The 21083-nt window shown below is 40.8% G+C and overlaps 1 protein-coding gene across 3 annotated transcripts in view; it reads left to right on the forward strand.

The window, feature by feature from the left end:
- Positions 1 to 21083, forward strand: part of ipcef1 (interaction protein for cytohesin exchange factors 1) — a 157120-nt gene that overhangs the window by 12921 nt on the left and 123116 nt on the right. Inside the window, exon 1 of one of the 3 annotated variants that reach the window (XM_072581046.1) lies at positions 12179 to 12308. The exons of the other annotated variants lie outside the window; for them this stretch is intronic. The gene's annotated coding sequence lies outside the window, so the exon portion shown is untranslated. Of the gene's footprint in view, positions 1 to 12178; positions 12309 to 21083 lie in introns of those variants that run through there. 3 annotated transcript variants of the gene reach the window in all.

The raw sequence follows: 21083 nt of genomic DNA on the forward strand, positions 1-21083 counted from the left end.
GTTTGGAAGCTACAATCCTACACATCAAAAGGAAAAAGCAAGTAGCCGAAAGAAGTTCCATGTGCTAAGAACATCATACCCACAAATGAAGCAGTCACTAGAGCTCTATATCTAGACTTGGATGCTGATCAGCCGCCCGATTTTGATAGGTCTGTATCCAAAAGTTTTTCTGGTCAAAGTAGACACCACAAACTAGGAGGGAAACCAATTCACTTTTAGTGACAAAACCACCAAACACCAAAGAAAGCAACTAAATGGTGCATCCAGATTTGCTTTGAGGAGAGAGGCCTGCTAAGCGATGACCATATGGAGAGTGTGAATTTTCTAACAAATTTATTTAAGGAGAAGTACATGTTACAAACATAGAATCCCTACAGTGTGGAAACAGGTTATTTCACCCAACAAACCCACACAGACCCTCCGAAGAGTATCCCACCCAGACTCATTTTCCTACCCTATTACTTGACATTTATTCTCGATTAATGCACCTAACCTACATATCCCTGAACATTATGTGAAATTTAGCACAGCTAATTCACCTAATCTGCACATCTTTGGATTGTGGGAGGAAGCCAGAGCACCCAGAGGAAACCCAAGCAGACACGAGGAGAATGTGCAAACTTCACACAGTCGCCTGAGACTAGAATTGAACCCAGGTCCCTGGCACAGTGTTAACTACAGAGCCACCATGCCATTCTACCAACTGAGTTACCATGCTGCCCCATATACCACAAGAAAATCTGCATGGTCCAATCAGATGATAAGGCTGCTCTCTCCATGAGGGGAGACGACTGGTAGTGATTTAACCTGAGTGTCACTGCAGCTTACGCAAGGGGAGGGGTTGAGAATCAGAGTCCTTCGTGGGAACCTGAGCTTGAATGGGAATTGAACCCACACTATTGGCATCATTTTGCATTGCAAACTAGCTATCCAACCAACTAGCTAACTGAGACACAGTGGAAGTTTTGTTAAAGAATTTCTAACCTCTACTTCACAGTTTAGGCTACAATATTATAAATACAGCAAACACAGCTTTATTATCTATGATTGTATCGCAAGAAGAACACATTTTGGCCTCACATCCACTGGTAATTTGTTTTAAGAGAGACTATACAACTTTGAACCATAGTGTCAACATAATGATATCAAATAGGTTGTGAAGCCTGCGCTACTCAGAGCTTTCACCTGTTTCACCATTTTATTCTTCAAGAATTGTCATTTGTAAAAATGTTAATTTCTCTGATGTCTGCACAGTATCAACAGATCATATCAGACAGATTGTATCAACAGAAGCTAGACAAGTGTCCAATGTGACAGTGGTGGAGTGTTTTGGTAATTGTGACCGCAACACGGTCCGGTTCAAATTTGTTCTGGACAACGAAAAAGATGGTCTGCAAAAGAGGGCGTGGCACTGAGGGAAAGCAGATTTTATTAAAATAAAGCAGCAGCTCGCCAAAGTAGACTGGGAACAGCTCCTTGTCTATAATTGGAGCAATGGGAGTATTCATAAAGGACCTGGGAGAGTTCAGGTTCAAGAGTACACATATCCTGTCGAGGGAAATGTAGGAGCAATAAGTTTAGAGAGCCCTGGATGAGGAAGAAGAGTAGGGCTTTTTCAAGTAAAAGGGAGCAATTCAGCTGTGGCCCTATAGGAAGTGCAGGAGGGAACTTAAGAAATCATTTAGAAGAGCAAAAAAGGGGACATGGAAAAGGACTTACAAACAGGATTTGGGAGAATCCTAAGATATTTTGTAAGTATATAAAAGGGAAAGATGTTAACCAAGGAAAGAATAGGGTCCATTGGGACCAAGGGGGAAGCGGCAGGGTATTAGAAGGGTGTTGAATGATTACTTCTCTTTTGTCCTCACAATGGAAAAGGAGAAGATAGATATGGAATTCAGGAAAAAGGACTGAAGAACTTGTACAGTTTGACATAGAAAATGGAGAATAATTGGAGGCTTTTGCAGGCTTATAAACAGACAAATCTCCTGGCCTGGATGAGTCACATCCCAGGCTGCTGTGGGGAGGCGATGCAAGGATTTGCAGGGGCTCTGCCACAGATGTTTACTTCCTCTCTGGCAACAGGGAAACTGCCAGAGGACTGGAGGACAGCTAATTTGGCTCCATGTTTTAAAGAAAGATGACAGAGATAAACCAGGAAATTTCGGACCAGTGAATCTCGCATCAGTGATAGGGCAACTACTGGAGAAAATTCTGAAGGAGCAAATTAATACCCATTTGGGAATGCATGGCTTAATTAGGGTTAGTCTGCATGGCTTTGGCCGAGGGATGTCATGCCTTACAAAGTTTTAGAATTTATTTGAAAATATGATCAAGAGTGTGGTTGAGGGAAGTTCAGTTGATGCAGTTTATATAGATTTTAGCAAAACTTTTGAGTGGGTCCTACATGGGAGACTGATTGAGAAGGTTACAGCACATGGAATTGAGGGAAACTTAACAAGATGGATCAGAAACTGGCTCAGTAACAGGACACAATGGGTCGTGGTAGAAGGCTGTTTGAGTATATGGAGGTCAGTGTCTAGCAGTGTACCACAGGGGTCAGTATTAGGACCTTAATTGTTTATTATAAATATAAATTATATAAATGGAAATGTGTGTGGGGGGGGGAAAGGGGGCAACATTAAGCAAATTTGCAGATGACATGAAGGTTGGCAGAGTGATTAATAGAGAAGAAGATGGTCGTAAATTTCAGGAAGGTATAGATGGGTTGATCGGATTGGCAGATGGTATTTAATCCTGATAAGTGCAAAGTGATGCACTTTGGAAGAAACAAGATGAGGGAGTATTTAATGAAAACAGGACACTTGGTAGCTTAGAGGAACAGAGGGATCTTAGGGTAATTATACACAAGTCCCTGAAGTCAGCAGAGCACTTGAATAGGATAGTTAAGATGGCATAGGGGATATTTGGTTTCATCAGTTGTGGCATAGAGTACAAGAACAGAGAGATAATGTTAAAGTTGTACAGAGTGTTGGTCAGGCCCCAACTGGAGTTCTGTGTGCAGTTATGGTCACCTCACTATAGAACGGATGTGATAGCACCAGAGGGGATACAGAAGAAGCTCATCAAGATGTTCCCGGGGATGCTAGAACTTCCTGACAAGTAAATCAGAATGGATTCCTTGCAACTATTGCTCATTGAATACTTGTACTGACCATCATACAACTGCTTCTTTGGGGGTCAGTTTAGCTCAGTTTGCTGGATGGTTGGTTTGCGAAGCAGTGTGGGTTCAATTCCCACCCTGGCTAAGGTTAACATGAAGCACTTGCCTTTTCAACCTCTCTCCATCACTTAAGGTATGGTGGCCCTCGGGGTATATTTCCACCAGTTGTCTCGCTCCAATAAAACAGCAGCCCTATGGTCTGGTAAGACTGTGGCAACTTAACTTGGCAACTGCTCCTTCGCAACAACCTCCTTGCATGCTCCTCCTACAAGCCCTTTCATTCACGCAAGTTAGCATCTTTAGATCACCAACCTCACCAAATCATTTATTACATAAAACCAGAAAAGACGCTCTTCGCATTTTCTTTGAGCAGGTGAGGGAACAACATATTGGACTCCTAGCTCTGAAATTCTGATAAACTATGTGCATATTTCTCCATTCTCCATTTTCCACATACCATAACAGTATAACATAGTTGATGAACTCTAAAGGATTGATAGATTGAGTGAGTACATAGATTTATCACATATATAAATCAGTGCTGGGTACAGATGCCTGGATAGGCAGTGCTAGACATTACAAAGTATTTACAAAATAGCAACACACCATTCCTCCCAAACTATCTGTACTGGAGGTTATGCTCCATATGCTTCTCCTATCCACATTAAGATATCATTCTAACATACTTTTCATTGAGAAGGAAGAATGGGAAAGAGAGTTGTGTGCATAGTGTTTATGTACTTTGTCCTAAACTGTATCTTTACTGTTCACATCAACTACTTCTGAAAGTGAGTTCCACTTTCTAATTCTGTCTGGCTAAAGGTGATTGTTGTGGATTCACTACAGGATTTATTATTGATTCTCTTTTGTTGATAGCCCCATGTTTGTGGTTTCAAGTGAAAACATAATCTTTTCCCTGTTTGAACAAACCTTTTCCTAAAATGGTTACAGCAGAGAAGGAGGCTATTTAGCCTGTCTTGTCTGCCCTGGTTTTTTGAATGAGCAATGCACCGGTGTCAATCCCACGCCATCTTTCTGCAAATTCTTCCATGTCAAATAATAATCCAATTCTTACTGAATGCCTTGTATGAACCTGCCTTCACCACATTTTCAGACAAAAGTGAGGACTGCGGATGCTGGAACTCAGAGTCTAGATTAGAGTGGTGCTGGAAAAGCACAGCCGGCCAGGCAGCATCCGAGGAGCAGGAAAATCGACGGTTCAGTCAAAAATCCTTCATCAGGAATGAAGAGTTCACCACATTTTCAGACAATGCAGTCCAAATCTTAACTATCATGGATGAAAAAGTTTCACCTCATGTTTCTGCTGCTTTTTTGGCCACTTACTTTACATTTGTGCCTTGGCATTTTCGAGCCTTATACCAGTGGGGACAGCTTTTCTCCCATCTACAATATGCAAAGCCTTCATGATTTTAAATATCTCAATCAAATCTCCCCTTGACCTTCTCTTCCCCAAGATGAACAATCCTAATTTCTCTTTGTAGTTGAAATTCCTCATCCTTGGAAACACTCTCTCTCGTACTTCACATCATTTCTAAAATGCAGAGCCCATAACTGGACATAACATTCTAGTTAAAGCTGAACTAGTGCATTATACAAATTGAATATAATACCTTTTCCCATGTACACTGTCTCTATTCATAAAACCTTAAACTATATTCTTTATTAACTGCTCTACCAATCTATCTTGCCACTTTCAATTATTTACACACACATGCACCCAAGCCCCTCTGCTCCTTCACCCCCTTTAGAGTTGCATCTTTTATTTTTTTCTCTCCCTACCAAAATAAAGCGTTTCACACTTTTTGCATTAAATTTCATCTGTCCATTCCATCAACTTTTTCTTTGCAGCTGTACACCATCCTTCTCTCAGTTCAGAATGCTTTTAACTTTAATGCTATCTGGAAACGTGGAAATTGTGCCCTGTATGCTAAGGTTTAAGTCATTAATATGTATCAGAAAGAACAAAGACCCCTGGGAAACCCCATTATAAACCTATTTCAGTCTGAAAAACATCCATTAATCATTATTATTTCCTGCCACTCAGCCAATTTTACATCTATGTTGCTACTGGCCATTATTCTATTTATATCATAATCTATCAGGTCACCTTTCAGTCTTCCCTTTTCTGAAGAAAATCTCTAGCCTGATCATTCCTCCTGCTGGATATAACAATGGTTCTGTCTCAGTTTATTAGATCTTTCTGGATTTTCTCCAGGGCTGCTATATCATTTTCAAAATATGGAGATCAGAATAGTTCACTGACTTCTAAATATAGTCTAACAAAGTTTTAAACGTGTATCGTAACTTGACTATTAAGTGTTATCCCTTTAGAAGGAATACCAGTGTTTTGATTGCTTTTTCCAACTTCATTAGTCCATATCTGTACCTCTGATCCCTCAGTGCTTATAACATATTTAAATACAAATTCACAAATGTACTCATTATTCTTGTAACAGAATGTTTTACATCACCTCATATTTATCTGTATCTATTTATTGAAGCTGATTTGCTGATTATTTGCCATTCCGCAAATTAATTGATATCTTTTGTCCTCCTGTGTTAACTATGGCCAACAATTTGACTTTATCTACAAATTTTACAATTGTATGCTAATTCCTGAGTCCAAATCATTTTTGTAAATAGAGAGCAACAATGGTTCCAACACCAATCCTAACTGTTTACTATTTGACAATCAGGAAACACAGTGGTAGTAAATAAGTATTGTAGCTGGTTTATTACCAATTCTGCTGCTGCACAACTCCACATATTCTGATAGCATCCATAAATCTGACTGGCAGATCTAGAACTAGGAGGTGAGATAACTTAAGATTGAGTTAAGAAGATATTTCTTCACTGAATATCTTCAGAATTCTCTATTCTAGAGAGTTCAGATACTCTTTGCCTTCAAGATCAAGATCGACTTTTCAAAATAATGTAAACTAAGAGTTTTTAGGATCAAAGGAGTAGGTGATCTTGAACTGAACATGTTGTGTTCTGTCTTATGATCAATGTACCTTTCTGAGACATAGTTAAGATACCATGACTGCTCATAGGACATAAAGGTCTAATATGGAATCTTACTTGGGAATCATTTGAAGCATGTCACACTATTGAAAGTGGCTCTGTTGTAACCGATAAACTAGCCTTGACCCAGCCTGAGGAATGCGATGTTGGTATGTCATATGCAGTTGCATTAAATGTTTGCTGGATTCCTTCAACACCATGTGATCCAGGCACTGTTACACCAGGTAAGGATTCCCTGCAGGAGGCAAAACCCACATCTGGAATGTAGTCTGAACAGAGCCACATGACCTATTCTTGCTCCTAATTTTGCTGTATGGTAACTTTGTAAAGGCTCTTTGTAAATCAAAATATGTTACAGGTACTAATTGCCTTGGCCACCCTTTCTAGTACTAAAAAAGAATCCTGATCTTAAGAAAACTTGATGACTGTTATTATTTTTCAGAAATGCAATGTTCTTCCTTCACATCTTTGAATAATGATTTCAAATTTTCCTCTGCCACTGAACCTCTGGTCTATAATTCTTTATTTATTCCATTGCCCTTTAATAAATATAGAAATAACATTAGCAACTACTGATACTCAGCACTATCTTCTTTCCTTTTCTTTTAACCAACACTCTTTCAATTGCACCTTCCAAATCCACACTACTATCATCCAGAATGTCAAGCTTAGAATCTGCAAGTTCCCCTCCAAACCGCTCAGCGTCCTGACTTGGAATTATACTGCCATTCCTTCAGGGTCACTCCAAGTGTGAGGTAGGGGGCTGCAGGACCCACAGATGAGTGGACCCTTAAAGGGAAATGTTGCACACAACCCCATGCAGTGTTCAGGACACAAAGCTGCAAGAATCCTAATCCTTGACTGGCCTAGCTCATTTCCCCCATCTTTGCACACAACCCTAGACATTGCTGACTTACTCATTACACTAATACATTTCAACACAGAGGTCAGGGAAAGGATACGGATGTTGGAGGATGAATGACAATGGTGTCAATTGGACCTGCTTCCATAGGCTGTAGCAGGATCTCAGAACAGATATTAATCCATGGTACATCCTGTATGACAATAAGGTTAGGCATCATGCTGACAAAGTTACATTCAGAGTTACACAGAGAGACAAACAACCAAATGTAAGGTCAAACAGTGCAATTTGTAGAAATGTACCAAATAATACCCAGTACTTTGTCACCTGTGCCACCAGCTGTCCTCAATAAGTTTTCTTCTTCATCTCCCTTCCATTATGTCTTAGTGGGCACCTTGGTTCCACAGCAGGAGTGCAGTGAGACTGCTCAGCTGTGCAATCTGAAGGTTTGGTTGGGTGACTCCTGGGGCATTTGTATTTGGACGGTCTGACATGTTGGGGGCTTTCTTTCCGGGGGAATTTGGATCTTTTTTAGTGTGATCTTTCAAGGGTTGAAGGGCATCAGCAGGGTGAAGGTGGAGGATCTCACCCTTTGTAGTGTATTCTGAGCAGAGACCTCCAAGCGGTTCCTCCTCCATATGTGTGCCTCTTGGCACCATCCTGACTCCTTGTAAGGATAGTTCCAAGGGCGCTGTGCATTTGGTCCTGAGGACCAGTGGCTTGGGCGATGGAATTCAGGTGTGTGGCCCTCTCTAGTAGATTCTGAGAGTGCTGAACCTGGCTCTCCATAACAGCTGCCAACCAGTCCATGGAGGTAGACACATGACAACATGATTCACTACACTGCTGAAACCTCTGGGCAATAAAAGGCAGTGTGTCCCACATCCCTATCAGTTATTCTTGCTCTTCCTTCGATATTCAGATGAAGTCCCTGATAGCAGAGGGTCCTCTCCTGCCTGAAGCTGATCAGGTGCATGGTCTCCAGCAGTCCTTTGAGTGCCAGAGCCTAGGAATTTCTTCCTCAGCCAGCAGTAGAGCTGTCACTGTGAGGTGCTCACCACAATGTACTCTCACACCTTCGAAACCCAAAGTTCCCATTGTGGTGTCAGTATCTAGGTTAGTGAGGGTTGCAGGAGGGAACCGGCCAATACTTTTTCTATTACCTCAGTACTCTTGCCTCAGGGATCAAGACTTCTGGAGGAGTCAGCTCTTTTTTACAGCAGACATGGTAGACATACTGGTGGTACCTGCAAGGGGTATGTTTCCTTTATTGGTCAGAGTATTGAGTATAGGAATTGGGAGATCATGTTGCGGCTGTACAGGACATTGGACTTTAGGCATAATGCGTGCAATTCTGGTCTCCTTCCTATCAGAAGGATACTGTGAAACTTGAAAGGGTTCAGAAAAGATTTACAAGGATGTTGCCAGGGTTGGAAGATTTGAGCGATAGGGACAGACTAAATAGGCTGGGTCTCTTTTCCCTGGAACATCGGAGGCTGAGGGGTGACCTTATAGAGACTTATAAAATCTTGAGGGGCATAAATAAGGTAAATAGACAAGGTCTTTTCCATGATGTGGGGGAATCCAGAACTAGAGGGCATAGGTTTAGGGTGAGAGGGGAAACATATAAAAGGGACCTAAGGGGCAATACTTTCACACAGAGGGTGATGCATGTATGGAATGAGCGGCCAGAGGAAGTGGTGGAAGCTGGTATAATTGCAGCATTTAAAAGGCATCTGGATGGTTTTATGAATAGGAAGGGTTTAGAGGGATATGGGCCAAGTGCTCGAAATGGGACTAGATTAGGTTAGAATATCTAGTCGACATGGATGAGTTGGACTGAAGAATCTGTTTCCGTGTTGTACGTCTCTATAACTCAATGACTTTCAGAGAATAGAGAGAGATGACATCATAGCAAGTGGTGAGAAGCAGTCAGCAATGGCTACCCATCAGGTTACTGTGAGGGTTGCAGTGGAATGAAGAGCAGTGCATACTCATTTTGTGGGACATGGATGCCAGGTAACTCCTGACGCCTTCAGGGATTTGTGGAGGTCATGGCCTAGTGGTGTTGTCACTGATCTGTTAATCCTGGGACTCAGGAAAAGTTCTAGGGACCTGTGTTTGAATCATGTCATGGCAGATGGTGGAATTGGGAGTCTAATGATGACCATGAGTTCATTGTCGATTTGTTGGAAAAACCCATCTGGTTCACCAATGTCCTTTAGGGAAGGAAACTGCCATCTTTACCTGTTCTGACCTACACATGACTGCTGAACTACAGCAAGGTGGTTGACTCTTCACTCTGGGCAATTAGGATGGGCAGTAAATGCTGATCTAGCCAGTGACGCTCATATCCCATGAATGAATATTAAAAAAAAGGGCAGGTTAATAAAATAGTAAGAAAGCATGTGGGACATTTGAATTTAGCAACCTTGGCACAGATTAAATGTTATATCAGAGCTTTATAGGTGTTTGGTTTGCCCACAGTTAGAGTACTTCATGCAGTATTGGTCACCACACAGTAGGAAGGATGTGACTGCACTGGAGGGATACAGAGGAGATTCACCAGGATTTTGCTTGGAATGGAGCACTTTAACCATGCAGAGAGGCTGGATAAGCACGTGTTTCCTCTTTGGAGTAGAAAAGGTTGATGGGGAACAGGTTAGAAGTGTATAAGATTATGAGAGGCACAGAGAGGGTGGATAGAAAGCTGCTGTTGCCTTCAATTGAAGAGATAATAACAATTTGAGGTGAAAGGCAGGAGGTTTAGAGGGTTTGGAGGAAAATAATTTTCAGCCAGAAGGTGGTGGAGGTCTGGAATGCACTGCCTGGGAGATTGGTGGGTAACTTCACAACCTTTAAGAAGTACTTGGATAAACACTTGAAGTATCGTAGTATTCAAGGTTATGGACCTACAGGTAGTTCTCCTATAATGCAATGTTTGTGTTCTTGTGCAACCTTGCATTACAGAAATATCACACTTTAGAAATAGTGTACTGGATTCGTAAATCACATTACAACGAATTTGCGTTAACGAAATGTGTTACAGCAGAACTACCCTGTATTGCTGAACAGTGGGACTGCTGCAAATATAGTGTTTTTTTGGCTGTACAGGCTTGATGGGTCAAAAGTCCTTTTCTCTACTGTACAATTTCTAAGATTCTATGAGATATACCTGGTACTAATCTTACTGTTACATCATTAAGGGACTATTCTCTGAACCCTCTGGGCTGAAAATCTTATTTTTTCGGAGATTACTTTGTGTAAATGTCTTCAGTATTAATATACAATTAACAGAGCTCTAAAGAAGCCCAAGCCTGAGGCAGGTCTTGACCTTGTCTCCTTCTTGACCAGAGCTGAAAATGTGTTGCTGGAAAAGCACAGCAGGTCAGGCAGCATCCAAGGAACAGGAGAATCGACGTTTCGGGCATAAGCCCTTCTTCAGGAATTCCTGAAGAAGGGCTTATGCCCGAAACGTCGATTCTCCTGTTCCTTGGATGCTGCCTGACCTGCTGCGCTTTTCCAGCAACACATTTTCAGCTTTGATCTCCAGCATCTGCAGTCCTCACTTTCTCCTCTTTCTTGACTAGTCTGTTTTGAGCTCAAATCTTACATGTAAGCATAAATCACAAGGCAAAATATTCATCTTATTCAGTGCAGAACACAGCAGAAATACGGTGATGAGGATAGGTTGAAATTTTCTAATACATTGAATTTGAGCCACATTTTTTGCTTTGATTTCGCTTTGTGTGCACATCATGTTTAAGTGCACAATGTATTAGCACAGAATATAATTGAAAAATAATGGCACTGAAGGTACATTTAAACCCTCCTGAAGGAGGATTTAACCTTAAAAAGCCTTATAAATTTAATTATAAAATTATAAAATTAAAAGTTTTACATTGGCTGAAAGTGAATAAAATAGGAGTTGAAGATGCAGAATATTTTTTTCTGACCATGATGAGGCCAAATGCTTTTGATGTAGATCTTAACAAATGGGATCTGAAAGAACACAGTTTGATAGAATATGCTGAAATTAATGATGTTTTGTGCACATGTTAAAGCATGATTAAGGATGAAATTGTACTGGGAATTATTTTCTGTCACAGGAATCCATTCCAAAAGCAGCTTTTTGCAGGTTATGTTCTCAATTTAAAGATAAGTCGTGGTCACTGTTGGCTGAGGCAGTTACTTAAATATCAACTTTAGAGACGTTTTCATAGGAGGCTGGCAGAATAATTAAACCCAAGCTTCTAAGCAAAGGAAATGGAGTCTCATGGAAAGTGGCTTATGATGAGGCAGCAGCCATGAAAATGGCAAGAGGAAATAACTGCAAATTGCAAGGCAGCTGCCATGGTGGGCATCAACTAATTAAGTGCTTGTATTCCCCGTCAAAATGTCATGTCTTGGGAAATTTTGTTGATTCTAGTCAGCACGCAGGTTACATGTAATGCTCCAGGTTGTAATGAAGCTCCAAGTTACAGCCAAGCTCTTGTGATCTTGAGCTAGTTCAGGAGACTGGAAATGCTCAGATGCAAATATGGTAGACATGGAAACAGAAGTTTTGAAGTTATCGAGTAGGTAAACAGGACATGGAAGATGAGAGTAATGGTGCAGATAAGGGGTTGTGGTGAGTGGGTGGGTGGGTTAGTGGAGCTAAGTCCACAAAGACATCAACCATGCTCTTATTGAATGGCAGAGCAGGCTCAATAGGCCAAAAGGCCTACTTCAGGTCCTATTTCTTAGGTTCTTTTGACTTAATTAGATGGGATGTGAAATTTGAATTTCCTGCACGTTACTATGCAGAGGGCAAGTTTACAGTATGTTGTGCTTCACATTGGCATGTAGTGGGATTCTCCATGTAATACCTTTGCATGCAATGAATGAACATGAAACTTCTTAAAAATATTTTGTCCTTTCAAGATAAAGTAAGAGGTACAGCTTCTCACATTTTTTACGAAGAGCTATCTCCAGAAGACGAATTCCAACAGCTTATTCTGGCGACTATTTCCAAGCACTATCTCCAGACGGGGGATGCCAACAGCAATTCCAAGAGCTACCAACACAGGCCTGTTCTGAACCAGGGGAACCAACAGCAACCAACCACAACCAGCAGATCCAAGAACCAACAAACTCCGAAAACCACCAACCCAACTGACGCCATCAGGCCTCAGACACATTCTGAGGTGGAAACCAGACCAGCAAAACCAGTAGAAAGTAAGAAAAACCAAGTACTTACTTAATAGATCTGCTACACACATGACTGCATCAGTTGTCTCGATCCAAACCAAAAATCCTCCGCAGTCCAAAGTCTTCATCCAGGCTCCGGGTACGACAAGTGGGAACAGCCTGCTGTACTTCAAAATTGTGTTTCCCTCAGTGGTGAACTGAAACTCCCGAGATCCAAATGTTCCTGATCTAGCTAACAGGGTGGGGAAGGCAGGTGCGACAGTGCATTAGGACCCTAAGGGTAGGAAGCCTGGTTAGAGTTTCTGTGATTAAAACTGTTGATTTTAAGTTCTAGTAGTATTTAATCTCGCTGGTAATGTATTTAATAGTATTAATGACTTCTGTATAGTTGATTGTCCATTTCCTTGTCTATTGCATTTATTTATATTTCATGTATTATATTTCCCTATTTTTTGTATTTAAATAAACACAGATGTTTTTTGCCCCTGAAATACCTGTCTACCACCTCCTTCATTTCAAAGTCCAGAGTCTAGAACCAGGGATCTGGTGATGATTCGGACCAACTAAAATCAGAAAATGACTGATTGCAAACCAGAACACTACAGTACCAATATATTTAACTAGATGTGAAATCAGTGAAATTAAATTCTGAAAGACATCTTTGTGCTCTCAAATCCTTTGATAATTGCAATGTAATTCACAGGAATACTTTTTGCCACAATGCAGGCCCCTTCTGGTTGACCAGGATGCTTTTTTATGGCCCCCTTATAACTGTTGTGTTCTCACCTGATAGCAAGTTTCACCATATTTTCAGAAACCGACATGAATCAGACTTGTCTCCTGCGCACACAACCAGTGCTTTAAATTTTAATTGTGATTATTTGGGAAACAGGAAAAAGCAAGAGAGAGAAGTGGTCCACACACTTTCAGTTACACTGCTGGGAATGGCACGCCACTCTCAACATTTACCCTGTAGTGCTGAGGATTATTTTCATTTTCAAGATGTAAGTCAGAGATTTACAACTTACTTTTATTGAATGAGAGTATAAGAAATTGTAAAGTTACCTTCCCTTGCACTAATTTGGTGAGAAACCAACTGATTGTTTCCATGACTATTTACACACCACTGGCCTTTGTGTCATCAGCAAACTTAGTAACCCACCCTTCCACTTCTTCATCCAATCATTTATAAAAACTACAAAGGGCAGAGGCCCAAGGACAAATCCTTGTGGGGCACCACTGATTACCAACCTCCAGGCAGAATACTTTCCATCCACTACCGCTCACATTCTTCTTATAGCCGGCCAATTCTGCATCCAGACAGCCAAACTTCTCTGTATCCCATACGTCCTAGTTTTCTGAATGAGCCTACCATGGGGAACCTTATCAAATGCCTTACCAAAATCCAATTACACCACATGCATTGCTCGACCTTTGTCAACTTGTCTCGACACATCCTCAAAGAATTCAATAAGGCTTGTGAGGCACGACCTTCCCCTCACAAAGCCATGCTGACTATCTTTAATCAAACTATGTTTTTCCAAATAATCATAAATCCTATCTCTCAGAGACCTTTCCAGTACTTTGCTTACCATAGACATAAGACTGAATGGTCTGTAACTCCCAGGGATTTCGCTATTTTTTTTCTTGAACAGAGGAAAAACATTTGCCTCATTCCAATCATCTGGTAGTACTCCTGTGGAGAGTGAGGATGCAAAAATCATTGCCAGAGGTGCAGCAATCCCATTCCTCACTTCCTGTAGTAACCTTGGATATATCTGGTCTGGCCTTGGGGACTAATCCAACTTGATGCTTCCCAGAATTTCCAGCACATCCACTTTCTTAATATCAATCTGTTCAAACCTATTAACCTGGTCCACAGTGTTCTCACTATCAACAAGGTGAATACTGAAGAAAAAAACTCATTGAGGGCCTCCTCTACATCTTCAGACTCCAGGCACAAGTTCCCTCCATTATCCCTGCTCAGTCTTATCCTCGCTCTGATCATTCCTTTATACCTCACGTAAGTGTAGAACGCCTTTGAGTTTTCTCCGATCCTTCCCGCCAAGGCTTTTTCATGCCCCCTCCTAGCTCTCTTCAGTCCATTTTTGAGTTCTTTCCTAGCTACACTGTAATCTTCTAAAGCTGTGCCAGATCCTTGCTTCCGCAACTGTAAGTAAGCTTCCTTCTTCCTCTGGATGAGAAGCTCCTCTTCTCTTGTCATCCAAGGCTCATTCACCTTACCATTTCTTACCTGTCTCAGTGGGATAAACTTATCCAACACTCGCTCCCTAAACAGCCTCCACATTTCTGTTGCTCATTTCCCATAGAACAATTGTTCCCAATTTATATTCCACAACTCCTGTCTAATAGCAGTATAATTTCCCCTCCCCCAATTAAATACCTTTCCATATTGTCTGTTTCTATCCCTATCCATGGCTCTGGCAAAGGTGAGGCCAATATGGTCACTGTCACCAAAATGCTATCCCATCGAGAGATCTGACACCTGGCTTGGCTCGTTGCCTAGCACCAAATCCAATATGGCCTCCCCCCTAGTTGGTCTAACTTCATATTGAGCAAGGAATCCTTCCGGGACACACTTGACAAAATGGGCTCCATCTAGACCATCTGCACTAAGGAGGTTCCAATCAATATTGGGGAAGTTGAAATCACCCATAACAACAACTCTGCTACATCTGCACCTTTCCAAGATCTGCTGTCTAATCTGTTCTTCCATCTCTCTGCTGCTATTGGGGGGTCCATAGGAAATACCCAGTACAGTGACTGCTCCTTTTCTGTTACTGATGTCCACCCATACTGACTCAGTAGACAAACCCTCCTCAACAACCTCCTTTTCTGCAGTTGTGATGACTCTCTAATTAACAATGCTACTCCCCCTTCTCTTGCACCCTGACGAAGGGTACCCGATGAAGCTAACTGACAAAGGAGCAGTGCTCCGAAACTTAGTGCTTCCAAATAAACCTGTTTGTCTATAACCTGGTGTTGTATGATTTTTAACTTTGTCCACCCCAGTCCAATAGGAGAAAGTGAGGACTGCAGATGCTGGAGATCAGAGCTGAAAAATGTGTTGCTAGAAAAGTGCAGCAGGTCAGGCAGCATCCAAGGAACAGGAGAATCGATGTTTCAGGCATGAGCCCTTCTTCAGGATTCCTGCTGCGCTTTTCCAGCAACACATTTTCAGCTTCCACCCCAGTCCAACACTGCCACCTCCACATCACTTTACCACGAGAAATGCCAGAGAACTTTCAAGCCCAGGCCACCAAATATAGCTTCTGGTTTCATTCTAACAATGCCATGGTGTCCTTCATGTAATTGATTAAACTCTGGTTTCCCTACTTTTGCTGGAATGATGACCCTCATTCCAGGAGACTTCCTGCTTGTATGGCTAGTTCTGGCTTCTTTGTGGTGAACATTTTCAATTTTGGAATTGTTCCTGTGATCTTTCCATGAAGTACCATGTCCACCACTTTTGATAGTGGATCATTTCCAGTGTACTTCTTAACTTGACATGCCATTACCAAGTGTTCTCTACTTGTTTGAAGTAGAAAATGTCTACATGAGGATATTTGTAGTTGACTCCTTTGCAAACGTAATCTGTCAAGCTCACAGCATTCCCATATAAGTTGGAATGCCTAAAATCAATTGTGTAAGTATGAGCTGATAGAACAACATGAATCCCTGCATATGGCTTGCAGCTAGACAAGGTATCCTTGGATGAGGCCCAAATATTGTGGTCAATAGCCTGTGGTCTGTTGGTAGGGTAAACTCCCAGCCCTACAGGTATTGGTAGAATTATCGAATGCCAAAAATGATTCCGAGATCTTCTTTCTCTATCTGTGCACAGTTCGTTGTTGTTTTGTTTAACAATCTTATTGCAACAGCTACTGGCTTCTCTTCATTGGAAATATGGGAGAAATTACTGCTTCTTGCAATGGTAACCTTGAGTGAAATGGTGTCAGGACTTCTGACTTTAATAAAGATTCTTTGGCTTATATAAAAGTTCTATTACATTGATCTTCCCATTTCCGATTTTGTTTTGGCATAATAAATTGTGAACCAGCTTGAGAATGGTTGCAGGATTTGGAACAAATCTACCATAGTAATTTAGCAAGCCCAAAAGTGATCGTAGTTGGTTTACATTTTTTATGGCTAATTATGGCTTTTATTCTTCAAGTGACTTGCCTCATCTCTTAACATCAATGACATGGCCTAGATATTCAGTGAAAGATTTAAAAAGCAAGCAAGTTTTTCTTTCCTCACCCTTAGGCCATAATTTTTAAGTGTCTGCACAGTGGTGTCTAAAGTTTGGAGATGCTCTTTTTCGTTTGAAATCATGATTAAAATTCTGTGTAGGCATCCACTAAAATCCATTTAAAATCTGATCCATGGCATATTGGAATAATACAAGTACAGGTGTGATTCCAAATGAAAGTCTCTTGTACTTCAATTCTCCTTTATGTGTTATAATCAACAAGTATTTCTGTGACTCAGGATCCACATATATTTGGAGATAGTCTTAACTTAGGTCAATTTTATTGAAACGTTGACTTCCAGCTAGTCCAACAAATATGTAATCGATTAAAGGCAAATAATACTGCTCAGCATTGTATCAGATTAAATGTGACCTTAAAATCGCTGCAGACTCTTGATCAGATGGGCCAAAGGGCCAAGGAGCGGTAGATGGAGTTTAATTTAGATAAATGCAAGGTGCTGCATTTTGGGAAAGCAAATCTTAGCAGGACTTATACACTTAATGGTAATGTCCTAGGGAATGTTGTTGAACAAAGAGACCTGGGAGTGCAGGTTCATAGCTCCTTGAAAGTGGAGTCTCAGGTAGATAGAATAATGAAGAAGGCATTTGATATACTTTCCTTTATTGGTCAGAGCATTGGATAAAGGAGTTGGGAGGTCAAATTGCAGCTGTACAGGACATTGGTTAGGTCAGTTTTGGAAGATTGTGTGCAATTCTGGTCCCCCTCCTTTAGGAAGAATGTTGTGAAACTTGAAAGGGTTCAGAAAAATTCTTACAAGGATGTTGCCAAGGCTGGAGGGTTTGAGCTATTGCGAGAGGCTGGGACTGTTTTCCTTGGAGTGTCGAAGGCTGAGGGGTGACCTTATAGAGGTTTATAAAATCATGAGGGGCACGGATAGGGTAAATAAACAAGGTCTTTTCCTTGGGGTGGGGGAGTCCAGAACGAGAGGGCATAGATTTGGGGTGAGAGAGGAAAGATATAAAAGGGACCTAAGGGACAACGTTTTCATGCAGAGGGTGGTGCAAGTGTGGAATGAGCTGCCCGAGGAAGTGGTGGAGGCTGGTACAATTACAACATTTAAAAGTCATCTGGATGGTACATGAATAGGAAGGATTTACAGGGATATGAGAGAAGTGCTGATGAATGGGAATCAATTAACTTAAGATAGCAGGTTGGCATGGACGAGTTGAAATGAAGGGTCTGTTTCCATGCAATACATCTCTCTGACTCTATGACTCTACGTGTACTGATCCATCTTTCAATATCACTGGTTTGATAGGCATGGCCCAGTCACTCACATTTGATGGTTTGAAGATTCCCACCTTGATCAGCCTCTCCAACTTTGCCTTGACCTTTGGTGTGATTACATCATCCCCCATCTAGCTTGCAACATTTTATTTGATTCTGATCCTTAATTTTCAATTTTACAGAGATCTTTACAATGTTTGCTAGATCCCCATTTAAAACAATGGAATTTATGATCGTTCAGTCTCAGAATCTGACAGGCGATTTACTTCAGCCCAGTTAGATACTTAGAATCCATACAATGTGAATGCATGGCATTTGACCCATCAAGTCCAAGTTGACATTCCGAACAGTATCTCATCTAGACCCAGCCCCTGCTTCCCTATCCCTGTAATCTTGCATTTCCTGTGACTAATCCACCTATCCTGCACATCCCTGGACACTATGGGCAATCCATCTAAATTGCACATCTTTGGACTGTAGGAGGAATCTGAAGCATCCAGAGGAAACACATGCAGATACAGGGAGAATGTGTAAACTCCACCCAGACAGTCACCCAAGGCTGGACTCGAACCTAGGTCCCCGGTGCTGGGAGGCAGCAGTACTAATCACTAAGCCACCATGCCATGAAGATTAATATTTTCCAACCATGTTTTTTACAATAAAGCTGGAAAATTCCCTTTGAAAATGTGTAATGAAAAGTCTTCAGACTGAACAGCCTAACTGAACAGTCACATTGATAAAACACCCTAAAGGTACCACTTCACCTGTGAATGATCCTTGTATAATTTTGAGGGTTGCAGTGTGTTGTGACTCAGCTACTTCTGATACATACTTTCAGGTATCAATGAAATCTCCACTCCAGTGTCCACCTCTATAGTTATCAGTTTGCAATTCAGTCAGGAAATGATGCAGTATCAGTTGGTGTCGCCAGTTTTAGCTAGTATGTTTAATAACAGCTCTTCTTCAGACTGGCCCTTGACTTTCCTCATGCCTTTTTTGTACCATGTAGATTTTCTTCCTACTGTTTGATTTCTGTAGTTTTGCTGTAAGTTATTCATGTTTCTCCCTCAAACATGCCCATTTAGTGTGTTCTGTTTTGCCACTGTTTCTGCATACAGCTTCTTTATACAAGTAATTCACTGCTGTGTGACCTGTTTTCCATACCAATGGCAGTTTGAGCTTATGGTGGTGCTTATCTTCAGCCATCTTTGTGTGAACTGTCATGCTCAAGTTTAGCTGTTGAGCTTCCGAGGCTGATAGTTCCATCAAAACTGCTACTTCCAGTGCTTTCTTTGTCTCGATTCCTTTCCATCTGTAACATCTTCTGAATTGTTTGGTGAAGAATATCCATCTAATGCAGGATAACGTTGAGGAGATCTTGGAAGCAAAAAGGTCAGAAAACAAAGAAGAACTTAAAGCATTCACAGAAATTATTAGCTAATTTTAAAATTAATCTCCAACTAAACAAATTAATTCACACCATTGTATCAACTGTTTGAAAATGGAATTGAGTGGGTGTGGTCAGTGGAGAGTCAGAAAACATTTGAAAAATTGAAGGAAGTACAGACTAGCAATGCTGATTTGAGACACCATGATCCCAAGTAACAACTTGGTGTGTGATGCCTCACCATGAAGGTTAAACCTGGTGTTATCTCACAAAACAAAAGATAGCGTAAAGAGATTTGAAGCAAGTGCCTTAATGAAATTTCTCAAGTTGGAAATGTGACATTGGCAATCATATATCCTGTTACTAACTTGGACAAATAGTTGTAGAAAGTTTACTTTTGATAACTGACCACCAAGCTCTTTCAATCATATTTAGCTTAAAGTGCCATCCTGAGCGACAGCATGGCTTCAGAGGTGGGTAGTGATTTTTGTGGCCATCGGTGCGATGTTAAATGTTGTAAAGCAGCAGATCGTGCAAATATGTGTGTTCATTTGAAATTTCTTATGAAGACATGTTCATTTCTAGTGAGTGAATTACTTGTAAATTACTTTATATACACAAAGGGCATGCCAATGTCTACCAGAGAAATTGATGAAGGAACTCTCAAGGATGAAGCTCTCAGTGAATTGTTCAGGAATATCATGAATAGCTGGCCTAACTAGAATAATGACAAGATATTTCAAGGAGTGATTCACATAGAAATGAAGTGAGTGCAAATTAAGGTTGTATTCTCTGGGATTTAAGAGTCATTATTCCACCAAAGTATAGACAGAGATTGTGAATGGAACATCATCAATAGCATGGATGGTTAGACTGCATAAAAGGCAAAGCAGGAATCTATTATAACCAAAGGTAGATGGAGATATTGAAGAGCTAGTGAAATATTGTGAAATGTGTCTCTGACTGAAAGATAATGTAAACAAGCTTCCTTAAAGTCAATGTGTAAACAGAAGAAAATTGTGTGAATGAGTGCATGTCAATTTCTTTGAACTGGAAGGGAATGTTTTGGGACAATGGCAGGCTGAAAAATATTGAGTCTATGTCAATACCACGAGTGCCAAACTATTAAAGTTTTAAGCAGTTGATTTGCAATTTATGGTTGCTCGAAGTGCCAGATGGTGATCCACAATTAATATCAGATAAGTTTGAAACACATTTCACGTCATATCAAATGATACAGAAAGAAATGCACGGATTGTGAAGAGGTCTTGAAGAAATATTTGCTGGGTGACAAGCTGGGCAGTCATTTCCATGTTTTAGAGACAATTTTCTGTTGTTTTGTAGAATAATCGCACTGCCACAACAGGATGCTAACCTTACACGTCAGTGTTTGAAACTACTCTTTGGACTAGGTTTAGCTGGCTTAAACTTGATGTCAACAGCAAAGTAAAAGGAAAACAAGACAACATGATAATGATTCATAACTAGGCATGACACTTCCAGAGTTTATTACTGGTTAGAATGTCATGATGAGAAACCGCAGTGGTTTCCTGTACCTGTTGTAAACAGACTTGAAGCATTTACAAATATAGTGAAGCTTGGACAGATACTCGTCAGTATCAGGTAGATTATCTGCTTGAAAGAAAACCTGACTAAGGAAGAACACACAAAACTTCTTTCAGTCCAAATTCCTTCTGCAACCAAAGTGAAAGCCAAAAATAAGCAAAGTGCGTTGGCATTGCAGACTCCACTGGTAAAGCAAAATGAGTCAGGGTTCTTTGATTAAAATTCATTAATCAAGGCCACAGCCCAAACTAAATGCAATTGGTACTCTGATGGTGTCAATTAAATATCCCTTTGTTCTGATTCAGTGAAAACAAGTAAGCAGCTAAA

Source organism: Chiloscyllium punctatum, chromosome 11 (assembly GCF_047496795.1).
Source record: "Chiloscyllium punctatum isolate Juve2018m chromosome 11, sChiPun1.3, whole genome shotgun sequence".
NCBI classification, from domain to species: Eukaryota; Metazoa; Chordata; class Chondrichthyes; order Orectolobiformes; family Hemiscylliidae; genus Chiloscyllium; species Chiloscyllium punctatum.